At 42.1% G+C, this 18,499-nt stretch overlaps 1 protein-coding gene across 22 annotated transcripts in view; it reads right to left on the reverse strand.

The window, feature by feature from the left end:
- The window catches only part of baz2ba (bromodomain adjacent to zinc finger domain, 2Ba), a 79,006-nt gene extending 60,752 nt beyond the window's left edge, over positions 1-18,254 (reverse strand). For 20 of the 22 annotated variants that reach the window (XM_052559373.1, XM_052559370.1, XM_052559369.1 and 17 more), the window contains exons 1-2: positions 18,029-18,220; positions 6,179-6,222 (exon numbers count right to left, since the gene is read on the reverse strand). The gene's annotated coding sequence lies outside the window, so the exon portion shown is untranslated. Of the gene's footprint in view, positions 1-6,178; positions 6,223-17,621; positions 17,772-18,028 lie in introns of those variants that run through there. The other 2 variants (XM_052559366.1, XM_052559371.1) reach the window with 2 other exon arrangements.
- Positions 18,255-18,499: the final 245 nt, after the last annotated feature.

Raw genomic sequence — 18,499 nt, forward strand, 5'->3', positions numbered from 1 at the left:
ACACAGAGAGCCTGAGGGCAGGGTTTGAAATGAGAGGCAGCGTTTTAAAGAGCTCGCTGAATTCCACCTGTGATTAGTGTGGCTGCAGGGCTGATGGATCACGGCGGACACATTTCACTCGCTCGCTGCTTATCTCTCTTTCCCTCCCTCATTTTTTTTCTCCCCTCTCTCTTTTCCTTTCTCTCCCGCTCCTTCCCTCCCTTTTTTCCTCTCCGTCTCGCTCTCTCTCACCCTAGCTCTGATTTTTCACTTTTCTTCTCTTCTCTGTGCTTTAAATCCTCTCTGCTCACATCGACATCTACACTAATGCCCCCTCTTTCTCTGTATTTTCGTTCGCCATCTCTCTCCCTCTCCGATTGTGCCAACAGGGAATGACCTAGCAGCTGGGTCCTCTGGAACAGACCAATAAAATACTAAAAATCTCCCTGCACATCACCCACACACAGACACAATGCCCCCCTCTTGCCTGGACCATCTGCATGCCAAACCGTCTGCCCCCCCCCCCCCCCCCCCACCCACCCCTGACACTCAAGACCCTTGTGAGCTGTAAACAATAGCCAGATATGACAGAGAAACGCTCTTGTTGTATCAACCGCTCTAAACCACCACCCTGATAAATGACAGACAGATAAATCAGACGATATTTGGCCATTTCTTAATGATAATCATGTTGGTGTTCTACCTTGTGTCACTTCTAAAAACTGTTGACAGTTTCATTAAATGGCACTTTTTTATGTTGTGTGAAATAAATCAGCTAATATGTGTATCACTTGCTATCATTAAATTATCGCTATCGTACTGTTTGAAATGCTTGATTCTGACTGGTCATCCAGTGGTCAAATATTTGTAAGTTGCTCTGAAACCTCATTGTCATTTTTACCTTACATATCTAAAAAGAAATGTGTCACAGTATTTTTAAATCCAATTGAGAAGTCAGACAGATTTTTTCCCCAATTGATCTGATTATTTCAGGTCTACATCACCCCTTTCATTCAGGTTGAGATCAATTGGATTGATTGAGGTGTTTACATGAAAACTGAGCCATCAATCTGACTACTATTTGGGTGCATGTAGCTATTGAGCTTCAATGCTCATTTGGATGATGCAGGTTTGAGTCTGTCTGGCATCATTCGCCAATCCTGTTTCTTTCTTCTGTGCATCCTTTCTCCACTTTCGCTATAAACAAAAGCTGCAAAAATGCCCGAAATTGCACTCCGAGACCTCCACCCTAGACACGATTCAGCAAACTTCATTGCTTCTGTTTCTAAGACTCCATACCCACCTCTCACCCTGTTTTTTTTTTCTCTATCTCAGCCTCTCTTTCTGTAATGACCTCCCCGAGGTCCAGTATCACAGCTCTCTCTCTATTTCCAAGAGGTGAGGAAGGTTCTGCGAACGCACAACCAGCGTAATGAGCTCTCCCTGGACACCCAGAATACAAAAATCCCCTGATATGCTCTGAGAATCTCCCCGGACCACCTTGGATCCAGATCGTCCCAGCATCTGTTCTGAGCTCAGGGCCTGCCACAGGTTCTCTCTAAATACCCTGGGTCAAGGGGGAGTGACCTCCTGGGTGGCTTGCTATTCTAAGGCTGGGGTGTGTGTGTGTTTATGTCTAGTGTAAATGAGATAGGTATGAGAAAGTGTGTGATTGGTGTGAAAGGTGTGTTTATGAGGGATCAAATCTTGGTGTGTGAAAAAAAGGGGGGGGGGGGGGAGTTAGATTCAATAGAATCTCTTTAACCTTATTTGAGGGCCCCCAACCTCCCCAAGAGCCCCTCTAACTGCCCTTAACCGCCCGATTCCTCTGAGAGAAGGGAGAGATGCCCGCCGGCCGACCTCAAAAACACACACCCCCTCATCGCACCTCATACACACATGTTTTTACACTGTAAATGGAACATAAACCCTACACAGTAAACCATGTGAGCTGTGATGCTGCTTTCCCTTGCACACACATAGTTTATGGCTTCTGTTCAGTAAGAGTCGTAAGTGTGTGTTTGGAACCACAGCCAGCGTGTCAAATTTGTGGCAGTAAAGCAAAGCCACTCCTTTTTATATTTGCCCTTCAAAAAAGATAAATAATGGCCTCTGTGTGTGTGCTCCCTTGAGGTGCGCATCCTGTGCTGAACACACACAATGAGAGAAGGAGAGATGGAGAGAAGATGAGGACAGAGCAAAATGAAGGAAGAGCAGGGGGAAAAAAACAGAGATGGGGAGAGGAATGAGAGAGCTCACACACACACACACACACACACTCCCTCTGCGTGCAACTGCGGTGTAAATGTCATCATGTACACAGTTTATCCTCTGTGTGAGCGAGAGGTGCAGATGAAGGGAGAGAGCGAGAGAGAGGAGCGAGTGAGCCCACTGCAGAGAGGTAGACGGGAGCAAACAGCCTCTTCTCCTGTTTGTTCATTAGTATTCAAGCGCTCACTCCTTCAGATCCGTCCTCATGCCGCTTTTAGCGTCAGCACGGGAAAACACACATACAGACAAACACGTACACCAGCATTAGAAAGAAAGTAGCTGTGTTCGATGTGTTTTGCCCATCTACCAATCATCTCAACCTCGTCTTTACAAATGACACAATAAACCCTACTTGCTGAAATAAGTTCGCCTAGACTGATTGCATGACGTAACGTGCTAAAGTCAAGACGTTCTGAGGCATGCTCATTTGTAGAATCACTGAAAGGAAAAGATATTAAAGTTGGGGCCTTGTATGCACTTGGTCTTGAGCCCATGGTCTCAGTCTCAAGTTTCAAAAAAGACAGAAGTCTGTCTGCAGTGTTCTTAAGGTCTTCACGATTGCAAAGAAGTTGCACTAATTATATTGTGCTTTTAACAAATTCAGTACACTGGGCCCATGAAAAAAAACACATTAAAGAGAGGCACAAATTACTAGTAAGCACTGTTACTAGTACTGAATATTTGTATGTTGTTATTTTTACTTTTATACATTTTGACTACATAATTTTGATTTTTTAATGTTATTGCTAAAAATAAAACTTAGAATAATGGAGGTTTTAAACATCACTGCACTGATGATATCATGGGTACAAAAAATGCAAACCTCATACAAATGAAAAGAAAATGAACAACTCACATAATGATTAGTTAGACCTCCTAAAGTTTACATTCACTTTCTGAAGATAACCTCCAGCACCATTTACTGAAAGAAAACCTATTTTTGGAAAGTCCCAGACATTACCTAAGCTGTACAGAGTTCAGCATTTTTTTTTTTTTTTGATGATTCATTGATTATATTGTCTTTGTCAGAATCTAGGGATCATGGGCCCTATTTTTTAAATCTGGTCTTAGAGGGTTTTGATCTGGCTCTCTCTAGGTCTCTGAGGGTCTAGTGTTGACTAGGCATAATACTTGTATTATTGTCTAATGACTTTCATTGTGTATTGTTCATGAGAAGATTTATTTAAAATTCATAATAATTTGGAAGAGGCATTAAAACAAGTACAGACACACTCCTACTGCACAGCACCAGCAATGAAAACAGACCCCTCCACCATGATTCCTGCTCAAGAACTCTCCAGCAGGAAGTATGAGCTATGAGCCGTCCCCAGGGACGCAGGAAAGAGAAAGAGAGAGGCCAGGAGCCTGACACTGCCTGGCCAAGATCTATGCTCAAACACATTCTCTTGTTTCTTTTTTCCTTCTCACCACCTTCTTTTGTCTTCCTTTGCTTTTATTTCCTGTATCTTTCTCAACTAACATAAAGAGTAGTCGGTTACACTAAACACATTCACATCCACTTTGTGCAGAGAAATGCCATTTCCTCTGCTTTATTATTCTCTTTGCCCCTCTGTGGGAGGCTGGGAGGAAAGTTTGCTTTGAAGAGAGGGGGTTTAACATGTGTGCTAATAAATAGCTAGTTTGCCCCTGGGCAAGATTGTAAGAGCTCAGTTTCTCTCTCTTCCATATAGTCTCCAGCATTTTCAGTGACTACAACTTATAACCTCCATTTCAGAATGAAAAGGATAGAAGTGTGTTTTTCCTCGATATGTCCTGACAGACCTGATTTTACTTTACAATTTCAACTCTCCAAAGAGACTGGTTGATATTCTCTCCATCCATAAACTTTTGTAATTCCCCCTGGGTGCCCAAGTAGTGTTTTGTTTTGTTCCTTCCTTTCTTTTTTCATGAGAAAGGAAAGTTCATCCCTATAACCGATACTCTTTTGAGGCTTCAGTATGCTTTTGTTTAGTTTCTACTATCAGTTAACACTATGTTTACTCTTATGAACTTGGCAGAGATTTTTGCCAAGCAACTTATTTGAAATTTTCTTGAATCTCAAATTTCGAACCTGTTTATTCTTAATTTTTCAATGCAACACTCTGACTGCATGTTATGGAGATTATAAATCTATCACATGTTCTAAATAAGTCGCAATTAACTGCATATATCAATATTTGCTGAGAAAAGTTACCGAATTAAAATAAATCAATTGTGGTAGATAAGTAAACCACTGAATAGACAAAAAAGTGGATTCGGTAATAAAGTCAACAATCTGTCTGAGCTTGACTTAAGGACTTTTAAAGAACAGTGTTATTTTATTATTTCTCTAACTGTACAGTATTTTTTTTAGGTGTCATTCAAATTTTTTATCTTATTTTAAACAATATTACGCTAAACTTTATTATTAAGTACTATAGTACTACTATAGTAACAACACTACTATAGCCGCTGTATCTCTGTTTCATACAGTAGTTGTTGTTCTTTGCCACCTGCTAATGCGGTTTGATGAAGCACGCTGCCTTTAAGTCAGAGGGCATGATTAAATGTGCTGATTCTTTTAACACCTTATTATTAGTAATTAATTGTAGTAAATGAAGGTGTTAAACTGACAGCCCCAAAAACAAGTTTTTCTAAAAAAATAAATTCTAGGGCATTGCCTGGCATTAAAAGGACATGCACAGTGCTGCTTCAAATCATGATTGCCTTGTAAGTCAGACATACAGCAATGTTAGTGTGATTCATGCTAAAATCCTGACCCGTCTCGCCTTCACTAAACGAGCAGAGCTGTTGAGCACGGATGACCCTTCACGCCTTCCTACAATTCCAAGAAATCAATACTCGGATGGAGCTTCCATTACCATTATTGATGGCTGAGGCGGTGGCAGTGACTGCTGCCAATTCGAGAGGCCGCAGTGATGTGTAGCTGAGGAGCTGAGAGCCCGTCTTTGTCGGTCTCTGTATTCTCTCTCTGTTTTTCCCTACCCCATTCTCTCTTTCTAGCCATCCTTGTATTTCTTTCCATATATATCGCTTCCTCTGGAGTGTGAATGGAGCGCTTTTCTAATAAAAGTCATCTGTAAGTCACCACACAGACACACACCCACTCGCTCTCTCTGTCTCTCACACACGCACATCTGAGGAAGCACTTGGTCTACACACAGCTGCATGTTCACCTGAGGCAGCTGCAGTCCGTTTCTCAGTCTTTAAGCACCCCAGAACTCAAACTCTACATTGTCACTTGTTAGTGGTATAGACAGAGAGAATGAGAGGGAGAAGGAGACAGCGAGAGAGTGGAAAGAAACGTCCTTGTATTTCTGTCACTCTCTGAAACCACCAGGGAGCTGGGGAATGAAACGATGCAGCCGAGCAGAGAGCCCTGAGAGGCTGCTGCCCGCCTAGCATCAACGCTAACACCGCGACCAGCATCCGCACTACCAATTAGCCTGAGCCCACACAGGGAGAGAGAGAAACCGGCTGATTTGTTTGTTCCAAAGCACAAACTCTCTCCACGGCTGCGGTTTGTTCAAGAGACTCGGCTTTGAAAATGAATTGCCAAATGAAAGATCTTTACAAATACAGCAACAACAAAAAAATAAAACAAAGCAAAGCTTAAGAAATGTCAACCTAACAATTGCCTTTGGAGAGCTTTGTTTCAGCTAATTGGGAGGGATAGGGGTGAGAAGAGGGGCTCACATCCTAAGAATTAAATTAAATTAGGTTTAAATCGGCTGAATCTGTGTTCACCCTTTTCGGTTACAGCATCCAATTACCCGAAACAAACACAGAGGTGCAGAACCGTGACAAATGACTTCAAAACTGGAAAACTGGTCTTGCAACAAATGCAAAGTCAAAGGTTTAAAAAAAAGAAAAAAGAAAGAAAAAAAAGTGATGACTGGTTGCTAAGATTTATGGAACAAATACTCACTGAGTGGGAATGTCCTCAGCTGTGTGACATCACTGCTTGTCCACCTGTAGGAGACCGGGAAAAAGACACAGAAGGGGAAGTGTTTTAATGGCACATTTGGTCACTAAACAGAAGCAAAACTGACGTAAACTGTCCTAAATTACATTTAATAAAAAGCTTGGGCCTCAAGGGGAAAAAGTCAACGGGAACGGGTTTCAGCGCTGCGGCTGGAGTAATACAGTGTGTTTAGTGTGTTTACACCCAACCAGTGGCTGCCAATGGTTTTACAGTAAGAAAAACACTCACATACATATACAAAGACACTAACAACCACTTTTCACATGCCCACACAAGTAAACCAAAAACACATGAATGTGTGAATGCTCATACACGCACCCGGTTCCATCTTTTTTTTCCTGCTAAACCTGTTGGAATTTCAGCAAGGCTTTAAAACCCAGGGTGTGTGGGACGTTTTTCCAAGCACACATGCTGTCTTGTGCAGAAAACCAGCCTGCTCCAGTTTTCTCGCAGCATTTGTGCGAGTTTCTTTCTGTTTGTGTGTGTGTGTGTGTGTGTGTGTGCTTAAGTATTATCAGGAACATCACAGCAGTGAGACACAAAGGTGAAACAGACACACAAATCAGATTCGGTTTCCAATCTCCTCAATCTGCACAGATAACAAGCTGCACACACACACACACACACTGCTCAGAAACAAAAACCACATGCACAACGAGGAAAAAAAACTAAAACAAATTACCACCACAAACGAACAGCAGACGCACTCCGAGTAATCTGTGGCTGGGCAGTTAGTTCCTCTTTTTAGTTCTTTCCATATGGGCAGAGTTAGATGTCTGGAACAGTTTACCACTGTTTGCTACACACTGAGCCAGGCTGTGACTGACAGCATCCGCACGTCAATCAAAATCTGACTCATCCATCTACGGTGGAGGCACTCCATCGCCGCAGTGGCCAAGGACACGTTGGGGGGGGAGTTCAGCCCTAATGACAGCTCGGAGAGACGAAGTCTGAGATAATGGCGAGCGCACTGGTGGGGTTGATCATTTCCTACACGATATATTCAGCCTGATCATTACCACAATAACATGGCGCTACTGCTAAAGAAGGCCAGAATTTGTTCGTAGTAGCACAAAGCCTAAGCTCTCCCCAAACATCTTCATCCATCCTGAAGACCAGCTAATCAAAAACGTCTTGACGCTACATTTTTTTTATTGACTTGCCTAGGGGGAGGAATTTAGATGAAATGATAACGCACCCCCTTCGGATAGACTGCAAACTGTGTGCAGCTGTGAGGATGGTGTGCAAGGAGAAACGACGGGAGGGGAGGGTTTTTTCCTTTTTGTTCTTTCTGCTCCAGGTTGATACTTCCTGTCTGAGGAACCGGTCCTTTCGGGAGCACCTTGCCACGACTGCAGACGTTTAGCTCCAACCCTTCAGAGAAACACAGGCAAGTCCCGACAATCTATCTCCCGTGGAATCGTCTCACCCGTCCAGTTTCAGGAAACTGATCCCTAAATAGAAGTGATTCATCTTTTTTCATACAATATGAGCACACACATCACAAAGAGACTTCTCTTTCCTTTTCTCTGGCTTTCTCGACTCTTTCTTGCTCTCCCTCCCTCTCTTTGCTCTGCATGATTCAGTGTGGCTGCAGGGCAGAGTCTTTTATCGCTGTATTATGCCCAGCTGAAAGCTGACAAAATGGAATCTGTGTGTGAGTTCTGTGACTGGAAAAAAAAAAAAGCCTTGGACCAGATCTCTTCCTCTCTTGTTGATAATCGTATTCTTTCATCATTAGGCCGATTGCAGTTTATCCAGTATAAAAGAAGGGATGGGGGAAAAGATAAATACAGAGGGAAAAAAAGGACATGGCCTTCCAGAGGGCAAAAAAACCCCTCATACCTGGAAACACTTCCTCAAAAATGGCCACCAGACAATTAGCTCCATCTGAAAGAGAGAAGGGGGTGCGCTATAACTTAAACTGCCCACACTGGAGGTCATCACTCACACGCTAAATGGAAGAACCGTGCGACACGCACACATACATAAAGAGTTGCTCTCTCTAACACAAGGACACAGCAGTCATCTTTGAACGGATTGCTAAACACTGCTGTAACTTGGCTTTACATTTGTGGTAAAAGTTCATCTGTGCAGAACACAAGTCGTGACAATAAAGCCAAATTAATATTCAACCCATTTCCTATCCTCGATTTCCTTCACCTTTGAAGTCTGGTGGAAATGAAGACCAGATGGAAGCAAAAGGAAGAACAAGAGTGAGCGAAAGATTGAGAGAGAGAGAAAACACTCATGTGTCTCCATATGAAATGGAGCACTTTTTAAACAAAGGTAGAACATGTGGGAAAGTTTCTGAAGCTCTACAGTCATCGCCAGACACGGCAGGAACAGAAAACATGTTTTAGGCACTCTAGAAAACAAACAGACTAATGAGAAAATGATCAGAAGCTTTACTTTAGGTTAGCCTAAAGTGCCAAGTGAAATCCTGTAAAATGCATGTGAAATGCAAAGCCTTACAAGAGCTTTTGAGAACATGTCAAATGTTTGTTCACTAGTCAGTCCAAGGAATCGTGTGCATGTCATAATTTAAAACATTTCAATGAGTTGAGAATTCTCTCTCACACACACACACATATACACACTACACACACACTTTTAATTGTCTCTGATGATATTGCAAAATTATTAGTGCACAATTTTAAAGGAAAATGTGAGAAAAATGGGTAATGTAAGGTGTTTCATCCTGCTCTTAACATCATCTGTTGTTGACTCCTCAAGCATCATAGCCAAATGTGCAATCCATGCTGAAAAACCCAAGAACTTGCTAAGAACAGTGGGTAGTTCTCACCTCCCAAAACAAACCAGACTTATGTGCAACTATTAAAAGCATACATAGAGTCACTGACGCTTGTGGAGGCAACATATGGTATTATGAACCAATCTAATTATTTGAGTAAATTCTGTTATTATTTTGTTTTGTGAAACCTATCTGTAAATGCATTTTTACGCTCTTATTTTTTTTTTTAATGAAAAATAAACTTATGAATCGCATCTTGCACATTTAAGTGGTATGTAAACATGAGCAGACTTGTACAATACTAAATCTAACAGAAAGACAAAGTGAGGCCTTGTGATTTTAACAGTGTCCAAATATCATTTTAAACTCTTTAAAGCCTCTTTATATCAAGCGAAGTATGTACTGGCACAATACCACCGTTTCAAAAAACAAAGATAACAGCTTTACATGTGACCATATTATTTGAACAACATGTACCCTAATTGAGGGCCCTGAACAATAACACTGGCAGTCAAAAGAAGCCAATCACATATTAAACGCTGTCCGTGAATTAAGTTAAGCGCTAAAGAACGCAAAGCAGCAGAATACCGTGTAATCAAACAGGCCTTGAGATTTCTCTGCGTGAAGGTCAATCCCGCTGCCTATGCAGCTGTCACGTCTTCCTCTCAAACACACGCACACATACGAACAAACACACTGACACACACAAAACAACCAGATAGTCATCTATCATCTCTAAGCTCAACACACCCAACAAGAAAAGCTCTCGCCATCAACCTGACATCAATCCTGTGAAGCAGCAACAATGACAAAAAAATGCCTGCCTTTTAAAACAAATATACAGCATATGATTCCAACAAATATTACAATATATTAGAGACATGATGGTCTGAAGTATGCTGAGGAAGGTGAATGCTGTTGTTGTTCGTGTAAATCTTCTGTCATCATTTACTCACCCTCATGATACTTCAAAATTGTGACTTATATTCTTCTGTGGAGCCATATTCTGAGAAATGGGTGTAGCTGATGCCAGTGGGCACCAATATTATTTCATTCCCAATGTACTTTTGAAAAGAAAGTAAGTCATACAGGTTTGGAACAACACGAGGGTGAGTTAATGATGATAAAATGTTCCTTTTTGTGTGGACTATCCCTTGGGCTGTTTTATGCTGGGTGTAATTTAGGGTCATGGTGTATGTAGGTTGAGTTGTTGTGTTGGGTTATGGTAGTGTGTTGAGCTATGGTGTTGAGATGTTACAAATGGCATGTTGAGCTGTTGTGCTGGGTCATGTGGTGGTCTGTTGGATGTGTAGTGTTGGGTTAGGGTGGAGTTGGGATGTTCAGTAAAGCTGGGTGTTGAGCTGTAATGTGGTTGTGGAAGTGGCTTAAGCTGTTGCTTTAAGTCATGCTGCTTTGCTAAGCGTAGTGTTGGCTTGTAGTGGGTGTGCTGAGCATGGTTTTGGGATGTCCAAAAAAGTAGTGAATTGGGCTGTTGCGGAGGGTAATCGGGTGTGGAGTTCAGACCTATTGTTAAGTTATGGTGTTGTGTTGAGCTATGGTGCTTGGATGTTTAGTCAAGCATTGTGTTGAGTTGAGTAATCTGCTGGTGTTGATTTGTTGTTTTGAGACTGTGTGAAAGATAGTGTTGAGTTGTGGTGGTGTGTTGAGCATGTTGTTGGGATGTTCAGTCAAGTGGTGAATTAAGCTGTTATTTTGGGTTACCTGTGGGTGTGTTGGACTTAAGTGTTTAGGTGGGGGGAAGTGTGTTGAGCTGCAGTATTAGGTCATCATGCAGTGTCTACTGGGTGTGCAGTGTGAGGTTATGGTGGTGTGTTAAGCATTGTGTTGGAATGTTCAGTCAAGTGCCATGTTGAGGTGTTGGATCATCAGCGGTCAGTTGCCTAAACCATTTAGACTAGCCTTAAAAAATTAGTCAACTAATTATTTTTCTTAAAGACTGGTCATAACTTTTTTTTTAATTCGGTTATGAAAAGGTAGATTGGTCTTATTTGTATTGAAAAAGTAAGACTTTAGGACTGAGACTACTAAGGACTGATTACCCTTTAGTAACTGCTTGTTGGTCAAACTACTTCTTTAGACACAGTCTTAACATGATGGCTAAGTTTATGCATCTGGCCTCTGGTGGCAAGTTGGGCAATGGTGGCGAGTTAGGCTATAGTATTAGATTGTGTGGTTTGTTAAGCTGATGTGTCTGTTGGGTGCTCGGATGCAGTGTTGAGCTCTGATGGTGTGTTCAGATTGTTGTTGGGACGTTCAGTTAAGTGGTATATTGGGCTGTTATTTCAGGTCATCCGGTAGCATATTTGGCTGTAGTGTTGGGTTGTAGTGTCCTAATCTAAAGTATAGGGTTGTGTTGTGGTTTGTAGCTGTTTTGGGTTACGATGCTGCTGTGAGCATTTGGTTGGGATGTTCTGTCAAGTGGTATGTTGAAGTGTTGTGTTGGATCATCTGGTGGTGTGTTGGGCCTGCAATGCGCTAAAGTGTATGTGGCTATGGTGGTGAACTGAGCATTGTGTTGAGATGTTCAGTCAAAGTGGCTTGATGAGTTGTAGTGTTGGGCCTGTAATGTTGGGTTGTGATAGTATGTTGAGATGTAGCATTAAGTTGTGTGGTGGTTTTTTGAGCTACGTTATTGGAATGTTCAATAAAGTGGGGTAATGAGCTGCACTGTTGGTGTGTGGTGGTGTTTTGAGCGGTTGTGTTGGCTTGTGTTTTGAGCTGTAACATTGAAGTCAAGGTGATTTCTGGATAGATGACTGAAGGAAGTGAAGATGAGCTCTAGACTAAATGCATTGTTTTCATGAAAGATGCTGTTGCTCCTACTGCACGCTTAAATTAGCTGGCAGTGTTTGGATTACACCAGGGAGCTCTCACACAGGATTTATTCAAGCCTGCAGGAGCAAAGGATATTTCCATCTCTACAAACACACATCCACACACAACACACATAGATGCACAGTCACCCGTATGCATGTGCACACACACAAACACACACTCAGATAAAACCCTAAGAGCACAAAACAAGGCTTTCGGTTACAGAGGTACTCTCACACAAACACTGTGGTCAAATAAGGATGCACTGCTCACTCAGCCATTCATTTCATCCTTCGCCCTAGAATGCGTCCATATGATCCTTTGCCATCAGAACAAACACACAGGTGCACTTCCATGCAATCATACACACACTACCACTTGAAAGGACTCAACAAGAGGCTCTTCATGGCCTTCGGATCAGGCTTCTTCTATTGCTATTGCCAAGTTTACTGACTGCTCATATTACAGACGGGTTTCACAGCTTTCTACCCATCTAACAGAGATAATACAGAGAGATAGAAACTGAGAGAAAGAGAAAGCAGATGCAGTGTTTTTCCTCTCATTTTGAGTGTCATGTGAAACAACCACACCACAGACTGTTTCACTGAACAAGCTGATGACACAAACACTCTTTTGCTACCTAAACAACCTGCAGTCTTTAACCTTATCTCTTCAACTGATTGCATTATTTAAACAAAGAATCACCCGTCCGTTCCAACCTTAAACAAAGCAGCCTCAGCCTAATTTCTAATGACTGAGACAGACGCCCCCCTCAAAACACACACGCACACACATTTGCTGCGGATCGGTGAGCATGAGGCCTGCTGAAGCGCCTAATCCAGCGTCTGTAGACTCCAGGAACACACCATGATGCACCTTCATGCGATAGCAGATTAGAATCCTTAATCCAGCTCTCTCAATCTGGAGATCTTTTTATAAAACCTCACAGCTAATCCAACAGTGGTTTGTTTACTGTTCAAGACCTAGTTTAAACCAGGCTAGATTATTTTACTAAAAAAAACAAGAACCTTACTTCTTCATGTGTCATGTCAGGGTTCAATGCTGGTGTCCTCCAATAAACCTACCCTACTAACCATGTTAATGTCTAAAGAGCTTAAATAAAAAGAGCTTTTTTTTTGAGAGCAAGCAAACTTACGCAAAACATAAAGGCTTCGGTTTCTAAAGCACATTACAGTGTCAGCTGAAACGATTCTATTTCCAATCCTTGTCTCTCTGTCTCCATCTCATCCTTATCATTTCGTGGGCCTTTCTGCGCAAATTAAAAATTTCGAAATTCTTGCTGCGCCGAGGTGCTCTTTGCCAGCGCAGCTAAAATGAAAAGGCTTTGTGGAGGCAGTGACCAGATTTTAAATGCAGCGAGATCAATAAATAAGAGGGGGCTGCTTGAGCACAATCTCTGAATGTCTTTGAGTGCATATGTGTGCGGGGGTCAAATACTGGACGTCCTGTAGTCAGCTGTCAGAGTGCAGTAGATTCTCTCCCATCCCACAGCTCTCGCCAAATCCCACCCAGCCGTCCTTCTGCCCTCTCCCACAAGAGGAGCATCGTTCCAACCATTCCTGAAATCATGGCTATTTCTACTCTGGATTCAAATATAGCGATAAGCACTAGAACAAATAGGCCAAACTACTGGCATTTCAAACACAGGCTCCATTATCTCAGCGGGGGGAATGGAGCACCGCAGTGGCAACCCACGGCACAGGCAACATGACAGTCTCCTGGAGGGCAAACAACACCGGAGACACAAGCGGCGCAGGTTGAAAAAAACAGCCCTCATCTCTCCAGAATACTCCTCTGCCCGGAAACACTAATGCACTCAAACCCTCATTGAGGAGCTGAGAGAGATAGACAGAAAGAGAGAGGGAGGCAGATGGAAAGCAGAACAACAGGCGCACAGAAAGGTTTCAGAATGACGACCTTCAGGTGTCGAGCACAAGATCGGCCTCGTTGATTAACAGCAGAGGCTGGCGGAAAGATACACACGTATTCTGAACGTACACTTCCCGAAGCTTAATTCTTTACTGTGAAGTTACAGCAAAGGAGATTTTTGTTTCTCAAGTCTCAGTATGAAGCCTTTCTTGAGGGAAAAATCAACCTTTTCACCTTGTCTGTGAAAAACAAGCGCTCAGACAGCCCAACAAAAATAACCTTGAGTTTCATCAGGGATATTCTCACATTGAATGATAAACAGAGGCCCGAGGGACGCTGAACCAAAAAGCAGCTAATTGCCTGCCTCTGAAATTCGGGCCCCTGTGTCCTCTCTGTGTTTATCTGAAAACAGAGTCAGTTTGGTGTGACCCGCTTCAGCTGCTGGTAGAAAAGCTCATTCATTTAACTGTCTCCAGAAACGCAAATCTCCAGCTCCTCGGCCTCGTTACCACAGACCGGCAGGCCAAAGGTAAAGAAGATCATGTTTGCGACACAATTATCAAGTCTGCTGCGACCGACTTGCGTTTCTGCTGACACAAACAGTTGTCTCCCGAGCGCTAATGTTCACGCTAAACAGCAACCCACATAACCCGCTATTATGTAAGAGCCAACTGTTGAGAGGAAATTCTACAATCAAAGCTGTTTGCTAACGACAAAATAAATCATTAGCCAAGTAAGTCAAGATAGAGATGCACTTATCCATGATACCGATTAGCATCATACCAACTGTCTTCTCACAAAACAGCACAGGGAAGTGTATCTGTCAGTATTTACAAGATGATTTGCCAAGTCGTTATGAGTGCAAGGACACAACCTGCTCGGAAAACAAATTCACCGCTGACCTTCCAGCATTGAGTATTCAGGCCTGATTCATTTGGCAGTTACTGGCCACACACGTGGCACACCACAGCTTGTATAATCAAGCCAGCGATTGCGTTCTAGCTCTTTAAATGACAGGTGTTATGATCAGGTGAGAACTTCTCGCTGCCTCTGACTTTTATAGAATGGTTAAATCAAACGACAGTCCGCACACTCTAGGCTGAGCTTTCCGAAGTGCATTGAAATCAATTTTGCAATTAAAGACGCAATGATTGATGCATGTTTAAAAACCTAAATCAATGGGTTGTCACTGAAGATGCTGCAAATAATGTCAAAGTATCCAGAATGACAATACAAAGAACTAGGTTTTTGAATGGTCAACCTTGCTGTGATTTTTGTGCCAGAGCAAAAATATAAATATATATTTAATATATATATATATATATATATATATATATGATCTAAATGTATTTTATAATTTAAATCATATTCAAGGTTTTAAATAATCAGAATTGGGTTTTACAATGCTAAAAATAGAGGGTTCATTTACCAAACGTAACCGAGGCATAAGAAATCTTCTAGAAAGGGTGTCAAGTAAGTTGTTAAAGTGAAAGCACAATGTTATACACTGCAGCTGACTATAATATCATCTAATCCAATAAGATGTAGAATGAAACCCCATAGAGCCATTTAGACTATGAGACACAGACAGGGCTGTCCGTGTTAACTGCTCTACAGTCATTCATATGTAACAGCGTGAGTGGAACATCCAATAAATTCAAATCATCTTTAAATGAACCACACTGATCAGTGCCCGTTTTTGGAGGAAGTGTGATTATAAACCCAAATTCATGCGCATTTGGGGATTGCCTGAGCTAAACTGGCATTCGACAGCTTCTGCACTCGAGACCCATTTCTTACAGCCCACATTTCCTCGTAATCAGCTCATTACACCACAAACATTTGTTGTTGTACGCACAACAAAGACATGCAAACAGAGCTTAAACAAGATCCTTCTAAAGATCCCAAATTAAACTAATTCCTAGATACGAACATCTTCTCACAAGCCTAACCCATATCCTGTGGGGAAAACAACAAACATCCTGGACAGAAACGTGTGGCTGACACTCTAACCCCGAGCAAAATTCTTTTTTTTATGTCTTCGCAGCTACAGACATCCAGTGGTCTGGGTGTGTGCTTGAGAGAGCACAGTGTGAGATCCCTTCAAACCCCAAAAGCACAAACAGGTCCTGACAGATTTGCTCTCCCTAATTCGTGGTGAGAGAAACAGTACAAGTATATAAGAGCTCTTCTGTGTGCTTATAATAAACACAAACACGCTCACAAAGAGAGGGGAAAAAAACATCCAACAATAGTCATTTCTAATGGAAGAAAAGAGTGGGTGAGACTGTTCCGTTTCAATTCACTGATACCGCTAATGGCTTCTTAGAGGTTCCATGAAATCAAGCAGCTGTCAAGGCGATGCATCAGGAACAGGGAGGAAGAGGCGGCATTCCCACAAGAGAAAAGCATCGCGTCAGGATGTTTGGCTAAACATCTGCTCCCCTGCTCTCATGGCTTTAGCAGAAGCACATACTCAGACAAAGAGATGGGAGGTGGAAACACTGACTTCTCCATCTGAGGCATTCTGTAAAAACAACAGCCTGCTCCATGCATAATGACTAGGGCACAGGGCTAGATGAGACAGAGCCCTACTGATACAAAGCAGACACAGTCCAGCCATTTAACCAGCCTATGGCGAGCCTGCGGGTTTTGCTTGGCTGACCACTAATTGTTAAAAGTTCATGACTTGCACAACAGAAACTTTCAAATATGTAACACTAGCTTTTTTTTTGAAGGTGGAGAGGACAGTTCATTCACAAACCACTACAAATTTACTGAGGAAAAACTATCTTTAGCTACACACTGTGTGTGTACATGCACAAATAAAACACAGGCTCTGTAAAAACGTGCATATCATAAGGACTAATAATAATGTAATAATAACTAAAACATCTTAAGTCTTTTAAATGAGGAAATGACTGTAAAGTAAGATCATAATTATTAACCTCGTGAGCCATAAATTCATGTGACAAACTCAAATATCCTATGTCTGAAAGGATCAAAATCCGATTCTGGTCATTCGAGGGAGAAAAAAAATCTCTTAAATGGATGTGAAACCATAGTTCACGGATTCATCATCACATTCTTAAGAAATACTTCATGGGAATTATGAAATGTAAAAAAAAAAATCTTAATTTTAGACAAAGAAAAGACAATAAACAGTTCACCTCACTAAATGACATCATTACACGCTGATGTCATTCATTCCACCTGTAAACACCAAATCATTAAACAGCGCTCAAGAGCACATCAAAATATTTGTATTTATTCATCCGGAGTCATTCCTACAGCAAAACTAACCGAAAAGCAGAGTTTTCCAAAAAAGTCGAGCGAGATAACAAATTCGACGCTTTCTTGGCAAAACATCACATTTTACTTAAACTTCACATGACGTCACCGACACGACATAAGACATTTCTAAACTTTCTGCCTGTAACGACATGTGCAGGTCGAGTCCTAAGAACACACGGATCCGCCAGTTCAAATTAACCAAGATGGCGTGAGGCTTGTTGTTTAGAGAGCAGAAAAAATGGAGGATATTGTAATATACACAAAGGGATAAATTTCAACAACTCGGCCAGGCGGCAGCTGCTGCTCTTTAAGGAAGCAACAAAGATAAGAGCAACGCGAAGCTCCAACTCAACACCAGCGACCCGCTCCGACCGAGCAGCCGATTTCCCCATCGAAAATACCAAACCGTGTGCTTTTAACAGCTTTTATCAAAAGGATTTGTAAAGTAAATGCTTTAATCATGTTGTCTGAATGAAAAACTGTTAGCTTTTGCCATCATCTGAGAGACGGACATTAAACAGACCAAAGGTAGCGTCAGCTCCTCCAAGTGACTCTCCCGCATCGCCCTCGTCAAATAAGCCCTATAAGATCAAATATTACATTTTTACGTACCCAAACGAACGACGGGGAACCGCTTGCTCTTTTGAAACATGTTTGGAAACATTAACGAGTGTTTACCGACAGTTTACATTTAAAAACGTAGCAGTTAAAGCGCACGCGAGAGGGCACAAAGGCAGATTCCTATTATGAAGTCACAACCCCCGCGCGCAACATTGTGTCCACTCGTAAACTTTTGCGCTATTCGCAGTCGCATCGGAATATTTCTCTCGATCGGCTTTTACCGACAACGCCGTTGAAATGCTTTTGACAAGTTTCTTTTACGCTCGAGGGACACGCGTAGCCAACCTAAAGAAACTATCGAGTTAGCTGCCCTCGCTAAGAAATCAAGCCAGCCCGCGACACAACATTGATTCGCCAATGAAATAACTGATCCAGCTCTCAATAAATTCAAAACTTACCTTAGTTTTGACACTTCGCGTAATTCCGCCTCGATTGGGTTCGAAGTATCACTTCAGGTAACGTTGCTCTTTGTTTTCCTTTTTCGATTTGCTTTTGGAAGAGGCCGGTGTAGCAGGAGATGATGAAGAAGGGAATTGGGCAGTAATTGAGTCTCGGTGTGTGTGTGTGAGTGAGTGAGTGACTGCGTGTGTGTGTGTGTGTGTGTGTGTGTTAGTTACGAACAGCAGACTGAAGGAGCGTCCTTTCAGGGTTTATTCTGCCTCACTTCAAGAAATCAAAGAGACGTAAGCGGACAATACTTAAACGATAAAACTTTTATTTGCCGTGAAAAGGCAAAAGTGTGTAGGTGCCCGAATTATGCACATTGCACGCTGTATTCTTTTTTTAAAGTGTCGTTTACTGTTTACAAAACATCTGTCAATGACGAAGAGCCGAAAACGCTGTAAGAATGTTGTTGTTGTTTTTAACGC

The sequence above is a fragment of the Carassius gibelio genome, chromosome B6 (genome assembly GCF_023724105.1).
Source record: "Carassius gibelio isolate Cgi1373 ecotype wild population from Czech Republic chromosome B6, carGib1.2-hapl.c, whole genome shotgun sequence".
Lineage (NCBI taxonomy): Eukaryota > Metazoa > Chordata > Actinopteri > Cypriniformes > Cyprinidae > Carassius > Carassius gibelio.